The sequence below is a fragment of the Cibotium barometz genome, chromosome 31 (assembly GCF_041138505.1).
Source record: "Cibotium barometz isolate CiBa-2024 chromosome 31, ASM4113850v1, whole genome shotgun sequence".
NCBI lineage: Eukaryota > Viridiplantae > Streptophyta > Polypodiopsida > Cyatheales > Cibotiaceae > Cibotium > Cibotium barometz.
In genome coordinates, this window is record NC_141076.1 from 3,649,304 (window position 1) to 3,664,912 (window position 15,609).

Genomic DNA, 15,609 nt, shown 5'->3' on the forward strand with positions numbered 1-15,609 from the left:
GATGTAAATGAATGAGGTGTGATGGGATGTGAATATGGGTAGATGCAAGTTGATGAGATCTGATGAGGATATTAAATGAGAAAAGATGTGATGAGTTGAAAAATGATGTGATTGGATGAGAATAGGAATACATATGAATTGGATATGGATTAAGTAATGTGGACATATGTGAAACAATGTGAAAGACGAGAGTTCATTATAAAAACTGTAGTTATGACCTGTTTTTAAATGACTGTTTTATGTCAATAATGCTGGGGAAGCATTTTGACCGTCTTGAGAATGAGGTCGTGGAGACCTAACTGATAAAGTTATAACAGCTTTGACGGAGAGTCAACAGAGGACGTCTCAAACATAGCAAGGTCGGCCGAGGTCTTGAATAGCCTTGGTTCGAATTAAATGGTGAGCTTTCGGCACGTTGGATGAGGGACCAAGGAAGCAGCCTATGAGTGAAGCACTAGGTGACCTGCGAAGGATCCTAGAGGGTGTTGACCATACGGTGCTCGAGCTCTGGGTCGCCGAAGATACCCACAGGTGTGTCGGGGAAGATATTGGAACAAGGAGTAAGAGTTGTTTTCTGAAATCGGGCATGGATCTGGTTGATTGACCTTGCTAGTCCTCAACAGATGAGTCCATGGCTCTTTTATATGGATGTGTTGATTGATCTTGTTGATCTTCAACGGAGATTCCATCTTGATTTTTATAAGTGAATAGATTGTCGAGTACTATGAGCTAGGAACTATCAAAAAGATCCCTCAGGGACAGGTGGTGAGCGTTCTGTGGTTGCCAATGATGCCATAGGTACACCGATGAAGAAATGATTGGAAATTAGGATTCAACTAGATATTTTGGAGGATTATGAGATCAGTGACTCTATGGTTTCATTAAATGATTGTTTTTAAAGATAGCTGAATCTTTGAAAAAGGCAATTTCATATTGGATGTGTAAGTGGTATGACTGGCATTAAATTTGCATGAATATCCGGCTAGGGGGCCTGGGAACTCTTTTCCCTGGTACCTGGGACAAAACCTAACCAGATTCCTGATTGGATCCCATCACTACAGTGGTTGGGCGGTTGGCTAACCCATGGGACTGATGGATCTGTAAAATGAGACTCAATTCTATTATAGTACGATAGATAAAGTAAATCCCATATAGTAATTGTTCTATGGAAAAAGAATCAATGGCTCTACCTCTTGATGGGGAAAAAAGCATTGGTTTCTATGATCCAAGTGCAAGTTTCTTCCTTGATCTGACCAAGTGACTCACAGGTTCGGTCGGATCAGTTTGGTGTCAGAGTAATGACCCTGACTATGTTAGAGTACAAATATCCTAGAGAAATCGTGCGTGCTTTCCGGTAGGAGGAAGTTTTTCCGGATTCGGTTTTTGAATAACCAAGGGATTAGTCTCTTGTCCGGATATCTGTGGTGGGCGAGGCCCCAAGTGAGGGATCATGCCCCATGCAAGAAGTGCTACTTCCGCTCTGCTAGCACCCCCGAATCCGTTGTGCGGAGGGGGCAGGGATCTTTTAGCTGGTATCATAGTGAATTGTAAAGTGGATCAACTGAAAAGCCAAAAATGTCAAAAATTTGTGAAGTAACAGTAAAAGGTTGTAATTATGTGATAAAATTGATATTCAAAATGAAGATTCATAAAATTAAAAGTAGGTCTTTAGATGAATTACCGCAATTATATGAAAATCTCTGACTTGCTTGAGGCCTAGTCATGATGGTATTTACCTTATAATTCCAAGGACTATGACTACCCATATATACCGAGGGTATAACTATAGCTCTTTACTGGCAGTATATACGAGTAAATTTAAGACCTTGAAATTATAAGTAAAAATGCTATCCTGATGATGAATTCGAATGTGGTTGATATGATTTTAAAATTTTGGTTGAGAATTGATGAGTTGATTTGGATTATGATTAAAAAAAGATGATTCGTGAATTTTGGTTGAAAAGCGATCAATTGAACAAAGCCACAATGAGGATGAATGGGACGAGTCCCTATGATGATGTTCGTAACTTGAATGACAATAATGACTTCAACAAATCACTATGAGATTAGTGGATTGTACTGAGACAGATTGCTGCTGTTAACACTTGACCTAGTGGATCCACTTAAGGGATGACAAATTAAAAACCTGCATAACTAAAACTTCCATGGAGGAATGTTCAGATGGAATTTTCAGTCTGATGGACCATCATTGTGTTAAAAATATGAATGATATATTCTAAATGAATTGTTATCTGATAATGAGTTCTATATAAGGGATCTTTATCCCATGATTCTATGGAGGAGAGCTGACCAATCTAAAGAACCCCAGAATCAGTTGGATCTAAAGTCAGATTTAAATTGTAAATAAAAGGACTTAACAAGAATTTTCATATTGATAGGATCATGGATTGAGGTCGTCATGGTAGGAATGATAACCCCCAACTAGATGAGGAAGAGCTCGACTTGGATGTTCGTAAAACTCTTCATAGATCGCAGCCTGGACCTTTCAAGGGTGAAGGAGAAAACTTGGGCGAGACTGTGGAGAAGTGGATCGAAGCAATGGAAGAGTACTTCGATGTCACCGGGTACAATGAGAAGAGCAAAATGGCTCTTGCAAGGCTGAAGATAGTAGAAAAAGCCAGACTAGCATGGAGAAACCACTGTGAGACAAACCGTGTGGATTGAAACACTCAGACATGGAATAATCTCAAAATTTACCTAAGAGATTCTGTCCTCCCGGCTTTTTGGAAACAAAGATAAACGAATTCTTAGAGTTAACCTAGGGGAGTAGAACTATTGAAGTATATCACTAAGTGTTCACTCTCGTCCTCAAATACTCGCCACCGTTGAATGAAGAACAACTGATGACCAAGTTCATTCGGGGACTGAACAAACCTTTGAATATCCTAGTGAAGAATGCCAAGCCAGTTTCCATGGCTGAAACGGTGCGGATGGCGAAAGAGTTCGCCAAGGCCTTTGATGTCAAGGTCCCGTAGCCAGCACCATTACCTTTCAAAAGGTTTTTAGCTCCAGAAGGTGATTCCAACCTTCCACCGTCTAAGAGATATAAGGGTCAAGCCCAGGATATGGGAAGTTTCAGAATGGAAGAAATGCCATTTTCTCGGAACTCAATCCCTTGGAATTCAACTTCAGAAGCTCCACCCTTGAAAAAGGGAGTGAAATGCTATAACTGTCAAGGAATTGGACATTGTAGTATGGATTGACCAACTCCTTTTGCAACAAGGTTTTCAGGGCGGGAAAATCACAGATCAAGATTCCAGACTCCAGCTCCTTCCTTCCAGAGTAATCAGGTTTCTTTCTGCCAAAATGAGAGAAATCCCAGAGACAGACCCTCTAACCAACCCGCAGTTTCAATCCAAAGTAATTAGCCGTCCACTTCCAAGGCAGTAACGCTGGAAGTGATTGAAGAAGAAGAAGATGAAAGAGATCATACTCCACCTACGAGTCTACGAGATAAGGACATCTTGCATTTTTTAAGTGAGATAGAATGTAAGATTCCACCCTCCAGCTTTTGAGGTGTACAGGTGTAAGAACCTCCCCTTCTGATCTTGTAATTATTTCCCTCTTTGAAATAAAAGAAAGATTCTATTTTTCCCTGTTTTAACCTAGAGAGAGAAAATGTCTAGAGAGAGGTAATCCAAAATTGAGATATTTTTGGATATAAAAATCTTCCTAGTGTCTAAAATGGTTTCCCCTAAAACAAAATTTCAAAAAGAACTTTCCAATGTGCATTTGGAATTAATTGAAAATAAGTATAAAGGACCTTAGCCTAGGGGTATAATTTTTAGAAATTTTTGGATTATGGTCCAATTAAGGTTCCTATGAGCCAATAGGGTCAATCCAAGTGTGGGGACGAGATAAATCCAATTTATAAAAGAAAAATACCCAAAAATGAGTAAATGCCCACTTAAGATGAAGAGTTGACTAAGTACAAGGTTTATTAGTAAAAAACTATAAATATTACTAAAAAAATGAGATATTTTGGGTATAATGATTCAATTTTGATACCTTGATAAGGAGAATGGGGATCTTCAAGAAGGCACCTGTTTCATATGTGTGGTAGATTTTTAAACTAAAAAATATTGTGATATTTTTTTCTCTCCTCTCTCTTGGATCAAATCAAATCAAAAGGGAGCCAAACTACGTCTAAATCTTATCCAAATTCAGCCACACTACTGAACCTCGAAAATTCTAGAAACTAGTTGGACTTGGTTAGAGTTCTCCCTCACCTATAAATAGATCCTGAGCCCTTTGTAAAAAAATATGAGAACTATACCATGCCAGTATTATACTGAAATAATGATATTTTCTATTATCCTCTACAAATTGGAGAGATTGGAGTTTCTCTCTCTTCAATCTTCCTTGGAGTCTTTATCAACATACCAAACCAATTGATTGGTTGGGGGCCTCTACATTGATTAAAGAATCAAGCAATCTAGGAGGTAAAATGTGGTTTATGGTCTTTTTTTTTTAAATCTCCAAATGTTTCTCTCTTCTCAACCCCTCTCAAGCTTGAGAAGCATTCAATGGAATGGTTTTTTAATACAATTGAAGTTCTTTAATGAATTGTAGTGATAAAAACACATAAATTTCCATTTATGCTTAAATTAAATATTTTTTTAAAGCATGTCTCTCTCTCCCCCAAAGAATGGTCATTCCTATGACCTATTCTATATTCAAATGAAGCTTCTCATGAAGCAATTCTCTAATCTAAAAGTAATTTCTATGCTTGTCAAATTGAGGCCAAATAGGTGGCTTTTTAATGCTTTTATGCTATTTAATTTATGGAAAAATTAGAAATCAAGTCCATAATTGGATATTGATCCAATTAATGGTTATTCTATCATATGATATTACTAAACTTTATGTTTTCAAAATTATTGAGAATTATCAGTAAAAGCAGCGAAGCTATGGCAAAATTTCTGAAAAATTAACACATAAATCATTTTCATTCATAATATGAAAAGAGGGCTTCCTACCATATTCATTCATAATATGAAAAGAGGGCTTCCTACCATATTCTAGGATTAATCATCCTAGATTAATTGAATGATTCTCATTATAATCATGAAAAAATTGATTTTATGTTTATGCATAAATAGTTAATTAGAAAAAAGAGAAATTTCTAGTAATTCATTTTTATGTTAAAAGAGTAATCCTTGTGACAATGGAAGTTCATGTATTCCAATGAAGTAAGAGAAAAATTGGGATGCTAAATAATTTATATTTTATTTAAAAATTAAAGATAAATTTTAGTTAAATTTATCTTTTTGCATAGATAAACTTAAATGATGAAAGAGGAATTCCTACCATATTGGAATTCAAATATTTAAATGAGGAAAGTGTAATTTTTAGCATATTGAAATTAATGGGTATTTTATTTAAATTCAAAGATGAATTTTAGATAAATTTAGTTTATCTATGAGAAATATTTAAATGGTAAAAGAGGAACTCCTATGACATTTCGAATTCCATCATTTTTAGATGGGAAAAGAGAAATTCCTAGCATATTGAAATTAATGGGTATTTTATTTAAATTCAAAGATGAATTTTAAATAAATTTATTTTATGGATGAGAAATATTTAAATGGTAAAAGAGGACTTCCTATGACATTTGGAATTCCATCATTTAGATGGGAAAAGAGAAATTCCTAGCATATTGAATTATGGTCTTTTATTTTATGAGAAATATTGATGATAAAAGAGAAATTCCCATGACATTGGAATGCAAATAATTAAATGCAAAAAATAAAGAATTCCCATGGTATTTGAGATCCAAGAAATTAAATGGAAAGAAGAGGAATTTTTAGTATAATTTAATTTATGATTATTTATCAAAAGTGGAAATATTGGTAGAATTGATTTCTATAAATCCCATGAATTCTTTTATTCAAAAGAGGAATATTGAATATAATTCAATTAAGGAATTGAGGAGGAGTATAGAAATAGTCATTCGAGAAAAGGAACCTTTAATTAGGCCAAGCAATTGGAAGAAATTTAGAAAAAGTCCCACTATCGGATTCAAAACTAGAAAAAGCTACTAAATGGAAATAGCATGTGAAATGGATGTGTATGTGTATGTGGAAGAATGGATGTGGATGTGTATGTGGAAGAATGGATGTGGGTGTGTATGTGAAAGAATGGATGTGGGTGTGTATGTGAAAGAATAGATGTGGATGTGTATGTAGAAGAATGGATGTGGATGTGTATGTGGAATAATGGATGTGGCTGTGTATATGGAAGAATGAATGTGGATGTGTATGTGGAAGAATGGATGTGAATGTGTATGTGCAATAATAGATGTGGATGTGTATGTGAAAGGATGTGATATCGATGTGAGTGAATGGATGAGATGTGAATCAGGATGTGAATGAATGAGATGTGATGTCATGTGAATTGGATGTAAATTAATGAAATGGGATGTGATGGATGAGATGTGATGTGATGTGAATCGGGATAAGAATGAATGAGATGAGATGTGAAATGAATGTGATGTAAATTAAAATAGATGTGAATGAATGATATGTGATGTAAATGAATGAGGTGTGATGGGATGTGAATGTGAGGGGATGAGATATGATGAGGATAAATGAGGAAAGATGCGATGAGTGGAACATTGGATGAGAATAGGAATACATATGAATTAGATATGGATTAAGTAATGTGGATAGATGTGAAAGACGAGAGTTCATTATAAAAACTATATTTATGACCTGTTTTAAAATGATTATTTTATGTCAATAATGCTGGGGAAGCATTTTGACCGTCTTGAGAATGAGGTCGTGGAGACCTAACTGATAAAGTTACAATAGTAGCTGACGGAGAGTCAACGTAGGACGTCTCGCGTGGCAAGGTTGGTCGAGGTCTTGACCAGCCCTCGATTTAAATGGTGAACTTCCGGTATGATGGATGAGGGACCAAGGAAGTAGCCTATGAGTGAAGCGCTAGGTGACCTGCAAAGGATCCTAGAGGTTGCTGACCATACCGGGACGGTGCTCGGGCTCTGGGTCATCGAAGATACCCACACGTGCGTCAGGGAAGATATTGGAACAAGGAGTAAGAGTTGTTTTCTAAAATCAAGCATGGATCTGGTTGATTGACTTTGCTGGTGCTCAATGGTGGATGAGTCCATGGCTCTTTTATATGGATATGTTGGTTGATCTTGCTGATCTTCAAGGGAGATTCCATCTTGATTTTTATAAGTGAATATATTGTCGGGTACTATGAGCTAGGAACTACCGAAAAGGCCCCTCAGGGACAAGTGGTGAGCGTTCTGGCCAATGATGCCATAGGTACACCGATGAAGGAATGATTGAAAATTAGGATTCAACCAGATATTTTGAAGGATTATGATCAATGACACTATGGTTTCATTAAATGATTATTTTAAAGATAGCTGAATCTGTGAAAAAGGCAATTTCATATTGGGTGTGTAAGTGGTATGACTGGCATTAAATTTGCATGAATATCCGGCTAAGGGGCCTGGGAACTCTTTTCCGTAGTACCCGGGACAAAACCTAACCAAATTCCTAATTGGATCCCATCACTACAGTGGTTGGCTAACCCATGGGATTGGATGGGGTTAGGCTAGACTGATTGATCCATAAAATGAGACTCAATTATGTTATAGTACGATAGATGAAGTAAATCCCAGATAGTAATTGTTCTATGGAAAAAGAATCAACCGAAATGCCACTGGATGGGGAAAAAAGCGTTGGTTTCTATGATCCAAGTGTAAGTTTCTTCCTTGATCTGACCAAGTGACTCACAAGTTTGGTCGGATCAGTTTGGTCAGTAATGACCCTGACTCGGGGGGGTCACTCGTATAAATATGTAAGTATCACGTGGGTTCAACAGAAGGACATTTTAAATATTTAAAACTTATAGAAATATATTTATAGAGGGGATTTATTTATTGTATTTTTTAAAAAATTTACAGATTTGAATAAGAAAGGATACATTATATTCACTAAAAAATTCACAGATAAGGGACTTTTTAAATAGGCCTTGAACGCACGTGATATAGAGGATTTACATATAGTGACCCCCCCGAGGACCCTGACTACATTAGAGTACAAATATCCTGGAGGAATCACCCGTGCTTTTTGGTAGGGGGAAGTTTTTCCAGGTTTCAGTTTTTGAAGAACCAAGGGATTAGTCTCTTGTCTGGATATCCGTGGACAAGGCCTCGAGTCCTGCCCCATGCAAGAAGTGCTACTTCCACTGTTAGCACCCTTGAATCCATTACGTGGAGGGGGCAGGGATCTTTCAATTTTTAGAAAATAAGCTTATCTTAGAGTAATACCAGCATAGTTTAGTTCATAGATGAGAATACAAAAGAACGAGGATCTATTTATAGGTGAGGGAGGCCACTAATTGAGTCCAACTGAGTTCTAAAATTTTCTAGCTTCAGTTTGGCTGAATTTGGACAAGATTTGGACCAGTTTGGCTCCCTTTTTGATTTGGTTTGATCCAGGAGAGATAAAAATATCCTATTATTTTTTAGTTTAAAATTCATCCACACATGTGAAATAGGTGCCTCCTTGAAGGGCCCCCTTCTCCTTACCAATGTGTCAAAAAAATGATTACTCCAAAATATCCCATTTTTTATTAATACTTCATAATTTTTAACTAATAAATCTAGTACTCAGACAACTCTTCATCTTATGTGGGCATTTACTCATTTTAGGGTATTTTCTTTTATTCTTTCGATTTATCTTATCCCAACACTTGGATTAATCTTATTGGTCCATAGGAACCTTAATCCAAAATGTTTAAAAAATCTTGATCCTTAGGCTAAGCTCTTCTAAATCATTTTTTATTAATTCCAATTGCACCTTGGAAAATCTATTTTGATTTTTTGTTTGACGAAAATATTTTTTTGATATTTGTAGAATTTATTTATCCAAAAATATCCCAATATTGATTTACCACTCTCTAGAATTTTTTTATCTCACTAGGCTAAACAAGGAAAAATAATATTTTCTTGTATTCGGAAACATAGAATGATTACAAGGGATTGAAATAGAGCCTTATTTGTTATTCAGGCTGAGGAGGAATCTTACAATTCTAACCAAGGGATAATGGTATCCTTAATAAGAGAGAATAGCAGTGGTGCCATTCTCCTTGACATTATCCCTTAGTACGAATCCAATTCTCCCTCCGTAGAAATGGCATGAGGGGAGAGGCAACACTATCATTCTTACTTAGTAAGAATTATTTGAGGGAAGAATGGCATCACTACCATTCCCCTTGCATACATTGTTTGGATAGGAGAATGGCACTACCATTATCTCTTAGTTAGAATGACATTCTCCCTGGTGGGTAAGAATGGTATGAGGGAGAATGGCAGTGGTGCCATTATTCATTGGTGGTAAGAATGTTTTGATGAGAGAATGGCACCACTGCCATTCTCCCCTCATACCATTCTTACCAAGGAAGAATTTCATTCTAACTAAGAGAGAATGGAAGTGGTGCCATTCTAACTAAGAGAGAATGGAAGTGGTGCCATTCTCCTATCAAACCAATATAGGCAGGGGAATGGCAGTGGTGCCTTTCTCCTTTAGTAGGGAGAAGATATCACTTTACAAAAAAGAAACGATATGAAAATATTGATTTAGAAAGGTTTTTACTTACATCCCAAATCAGTTGATCCTTTACTAAGCCTTGTGGTGGCTTTGGTGGCCCTCCAAATGCCATCTGCTATGCTCAAGGATGTTGCAAGATGTTGATATAGTCTTGACAGTGTGTGATTCTATGTTGGCCATGGCTAATATCTTGCAGCTTGCCTCCACAGGAGCATCCACCACAATGCAAGCCTTTCTTGTATAAAACGCCATCCTCTTAGCCCATTATTCCTCTCCATAATTCCTAAAGAATCCTTTTGCAGCATATATAGAATGTTGCCTATCAAGAATCCAATATTTGTATTCCTTTAGTTTTTCCTTCTTTACCTCATGCTTAAGCATAGGAGGTTTTGATCCCTTTTTCTCATGGAAAGGCATGAGGTATGCATAGGTATTTGGTGTTTTTGACATCATTGCAAAGCTTTGGACAAGTTCATTTATGTAATTTACTAACAAAGTCCTATATACATATTGACTAGGAGTATGGAAACAATTAAATATAGGAATCATCACCTTGTAATCAAGGCCAAATGGAAAGTATTGACCATACTCCGTTAATCCTATCATGCCTACATCCTTCTTCTCCAACTTCTTTTGGATTTCTTTAAAATCCACTTCATGTGATGATGGTTGATACACAACCATGGCATGCGATGATCTTGCTTCTTCCACCCTTGTATCTTCTTGCTCTTTTCTGTGTTGAATCTCCAACTGTCCCTAACTTCTGACTTTCCTCATCACTTGCCTTCATTCCTTTGTCCCCACTAGCATCCCCACCTTTCTCCCCATTCTTCTTAGTCTTCTTTGGTATCTTCGTTGATTTCTTGCCCTTGACTACAATCTCTAAATTTTTGAGAAGTTGATCAATGTTGTATCTGATGTCCACCACCCTATACTTGTCATTCCATCTTCCTTGGAGGAGTTCATCCTTGCATCTTCATAGCATGAAGGGTCTAACTCGTATATTGTTCCTCCTGGTGCATACACATTTATGCAATGTATATCCAATTTTCCTACAACATCACCTTCTTCTAGTTGATTGACTTGCCCCACATCACTATACTCACCATGTTGATACACAAATAAGTGAATATGGTATAGTTTTTGGAGAGCACTATTGTAATAATCAAGGTACCACCATTTAGGATCTGAGATACCATCCACATAAGAAACTTCTATGGATTTTCCCTTTGCTTTCATTGCCTTTGACATATCTATTCAAAAAATGGAAACTATAAAAATAATAAGATCATTGTAACACTTATAAACTAAAAAAACATTGAAATATGAAGAAGATTGAATATGAGATCTTTGTATATGAAATTCTCAAGGCCTCCCATCACCTTCAATGGGGGAATGGCACCACTGCCATTATCCCCTTACATTCAAGGGCAAATGGTAGTGGTACCATTCTCCCTTGCATTCTAGGAAGAATGGTAGTGGTGTCATTCTCAAGGCCTCCCATCACTTCATGGGGAGAATGGCACCACTTCCATTCTCCCTTACATTCAAGGAATGATAGTGGTGACATTCTCGAGGTCTCCCATCCCATCATCGTGAAGAGGAGAATGGCACCACTGCCTCTCATCCTTACATTAAAAGGAATAATGACAATTGTGTCATTTAGCCTTTTACATTAAAAGGAAAAATGGCAATGGTTCCATTGACAGTGATGGGAGAGGCCTTGAGAATGGCACAACTCACATTCCCCCTTACATTCAAAGTTGGATGGAAGTGGTGCCATTCCACTTACATTCAAAGTTGGATGGAAGTGGTGCCATTCCACTTACATTCAAAGAAGGATGGCAGTGGTGCCATTCTTTGGGCCTTCCATCACCTGAAAGGGAAGAATGACACCATTGCCATTCTAAAAGTCTCACATCCCATCATCTTGAGGGATAGAATGACATCACTACCATTCCCCCTTATATTCAAGGAATAATTGTAAGAATGGAACCACTACCATTCTCCCCTTATCCCCTTTTCAATAAGGAAGAATGGTAGTGGTGCCATTTGCAAGGCCTCACATCACCTTCAAGGGGGGAATGGCACCACTGCCATTCTCCCTTACATTCTAACAAAGGCAGTGGTGCCATTCTAAAGGCCTCCCATTACTTTATGGGGAGAATTGCACCACTGCCATTCTCCCTTACATTCAAGGAGTGGGATTGTTGCAAAGATTCCAAGAGGTGCAAATCCACCATGTTAAGAGGGTTCTTAAAATCAAGGAAATGATGCATTGGCAAAAGAGGGGGGTTAGGCAAGGATCTAGAAGCTCATGTCTTGGCTCTGGCCCACCCCACCTTTAGACTTTTTTCATGCAATGCGGTGTTCAAGTTTGCCTATGAGCTACACTATACCCCTCCAATCAGGACTAGAACTCTTGATTGAAAATAATAATATCCCCCTTTTGGGGCGAGTTCCAATGGCCCTTTTTCCCACTTTCTTGATTTTGAAAGTGGTGTGGTCAAAAACCTGTAGGTTGAAGACCTATAAGATGTCCCTCCCTAGATTCAATACAAGTGTGTATAGCGAAACGAATACAATCAATACAGCCATAGATGGTGGGTAGACAAGAGTAGTTAGGTTTCTGATGGGTTAAGAATTATGAATTTAGGATTGCAGGTAGTCCATGTGTATTCAGTTCCATACCCATGCGGTCTCAAAGTTAGGAGCTTGTAAACAATACGCAAGATTTTGCATATTGTGAAAAAATCTGTAAGATAATGGCATCCTTCCCTTACATTCAAGGAAGAATGGAAGTGGTGCTATTCTCCCTCAATCTAGGAGGAATAGTAGTGGTGTCATTCTCAAGTCCTCCCATCACTTCATGGGGAGAATGGCACCACTGCCATTTCCCCTTACATTCCAGGAAGAATGGCAATGGTGCCATTATGAAGGTCTCCCATCTTTTCATGGTGAGCATGGCACCAATGCCATCCTCCCTTACACCCAAGGAATGGCAGTGGCGCCATTCTAAGGCCTCCCATCACTTCATGGGGAGAATGGCAACACTCTTGTTCCCCCTTACATTCTAGGAAGAATGGCAGTGCTGCCATTCTGAAGGCCTCCCATCACTTTGTGGGGAGAATTGTGGGGAGAATGGAACCACTGCCATTGTTCCTTACATTCAAGGAATGGCAGTGGTGCCATTCTCTCAAGGCCTCCCATCACTCACCTTGAAGGGGAGAATGGCACCACTACAATGCAACCTTACATTAAAGGAAGAATCCTTCTCACTATCCTTCTCTTGTAAAAGAGGAGTTGCCTTTGGCTTTAATAGTGGGGAGTGTGTGGAAAGTCCTCATAAGCTATCATTCAAAAGTGTGTGGAAAGTCCTCATATTGCTTGTCTAAGCAATATTGTAGGAGGTCTTGACAATGTCCTAATATCACATGTATGCTAAGCTTGTGTTTTTATTTTCTCTTGGTTGGCTTGACATTGTCGAGGTAAGTAGCACCATCATCTCTTTCCACTTCTTGGTTTAGGTACAACACCCCCTCAGTAGCTCTAGGAGCTACACATATCCGATTAAGGAGCTGTCTTCATCAAAGCTCTCTATTAGAATTATTCTAGGATTACGTAAAGGGAGAGAAAAGAGAGGGGAAGGGTGAAAGGCTCCCATAAAACTCTATCCAAGCTTTCCATGAAAGCTTGGAATAAGACATGAAACCATGAAGAAAGCAAGAAAGTGCTTACCTTGGAGAGGGAGACTTGATTGATTCAAAACTCTTGAGGGATGAGTTTAGGTGGCAGGAATACTCAGGCTATAGGTGTAGGCTGTGCATGTGTAGGATAGGGAAAGTAGGTAGTTATTGACACCCATCTCGACGATGATCTAGGCGGGAGTCACAGTTTTGCAGGTCGCTACTGGCCAGCGGATTTTCAATGCTGGGAAAAAGATTTTTGCTCTGCTAGGGGCAGCAGATTTTCAATGTTAGGAAACATATTTTCGTTACTGTGCAGTGGAAAAATGCTACTGTAGTCGTTGTTTTTAGCAGAGAAAATTTTTTGTTTGCAGTACTGTGTGTTTTGTATGAACCGCAAATTAGTTTTGGCCAAGTTAAAAATGTTTGAGGGTTGTTGCAAGATCAGGGTGTCCAGTTTTATCCAGTTTCTGCTGGACTGGGACAATGCTTGGAGAGCAAATTTTAGGGGGCAAGGTAAGTAAAATGAGATCAAGCAAATAATAGAAAATATGCTTGACCTTAAATTAACCCAATATAACTTAAATTAATATAAATTAGTCTAATTAATTAAAAATATGATGAAATGATAAATAAATGATCTTTCCATACTTAGAGTGATCCAATTAATTTTTCCGTAGACGCACCATTACAAGTACACTAGTCCCTATAGGTTTTAGATGATTCACATCAAAAATGTAATTTTACTAATTAGATTATTAATATTTGTAGGCCTTTTGATAGTCTGGAAGAATTTTAAAAAAGAGATTATTAAAAATCCAACCATTTGATTTGCAATTTTCACTAACCGCCACATTCTACTAATGTCTCAGTATCTACCCACTCTTTTGATCTACAAGATTGAGGATTTTAAGTGGTAGCTATTGTGGGTACAAAAAGTGGCGTATATTATAACACTTTAAAGACCTTGAAATATTTAAAGAAAATAGACAAATATCTTAAAATTTTCTCGAAAAATCAAGTTAAGCTCCATATTATGTGAAGATCTAAGGTACAAAGTGGGAATCTCATATGAGTTTATATGTAAAAGATATTAGCATTTTATGGAATCAGCTCAAATTTGGGACAGGGTGTATACATTGACTTTGTACCTAAAAAAATGAGGACTTTTGACTATCTAATGCTTGATCAAATTATGCAACTATATTTCTAACTTTGAATATGATGTTCCAACAAAAGAACTTGAAACAAAATTCCTTCATTTACTAGGAGAGATTAGCCACTAAAGGTAAACAAATGCCTGTTTTTTTGCTGTTTACAGGGTGCCTGAGTGGACAAAACTGGGCACCCTGATCTTGCAACCACCCTTGACAATGATCATCAAGGGTCGGAAGTTGGATTTGAGGCATGGTTGAGAGAGAATATTCAATGTGCATGTGATCAATGCAAGGGCTAGTATATATGACAACATCGTATAATAATTGAGAATGTCTGGATATATGGTCTTCATAAGGCAGTGGCACGACCAAGTGTAGATGATGACATGGAGGAGAACCATACAAGAGTTCTAGGTAGCATGCCACACCATTCGATGTGACATCGGGTAGAGTGCGGAAGGTGGCAAGGCTTCATATGGAAAGCATGACTGAGACGCATCTTCCCCAGCCAATTAATGAGGTGCCTCCACCATTTCCACTCTCTTTTCTCTCTTTTCGATTTTGTATGTATGCATTAGGTTCTTAGGGCTTTTGTATGTATGCATTACTAATCCTTTCTTCACTCTTTTGTTGATTTTGTAGGTCTTCTAATCTTTTCTTTCAACATCACCAAAAAGAGGTAAGTGCTTTCCTCTCTTTCCTATCTTTTTATCCTCTCTTTTCTCTATTTTTATCTCATTTTTATCTACCAAAAAGAAGGGTTTTGTTTTGTAGGTCCTCTATGCATAGAGCTTAATGCACATGCATAGAGCTTAATGCACATGCATAGAGCTCTAATCATAGAGCTTAAACTTATGCATTGAGCTATATTTGTATAGCTTAATGAATAGATTAAGCTCTATGCATGCATTCATAATGCATAGAGATATATGCATAGATTAAGCTCTATGCATGCATTCAGCTCTATCTATGCATGCATTAAGCTCTATGCATAGAGCTTAATCTATGCATGCATTAAGGTCTAGGCATGCATTCTTAATGCATAGTGCCGAGATACGGTTTAGTTTAGGATAGGGTGGCTTGCATAGTGCTTTATGCAAAAGCCTCATGTGCATAGTGCTTTATGCATAAGATTTATGTATAAGGCCTCATGCATAA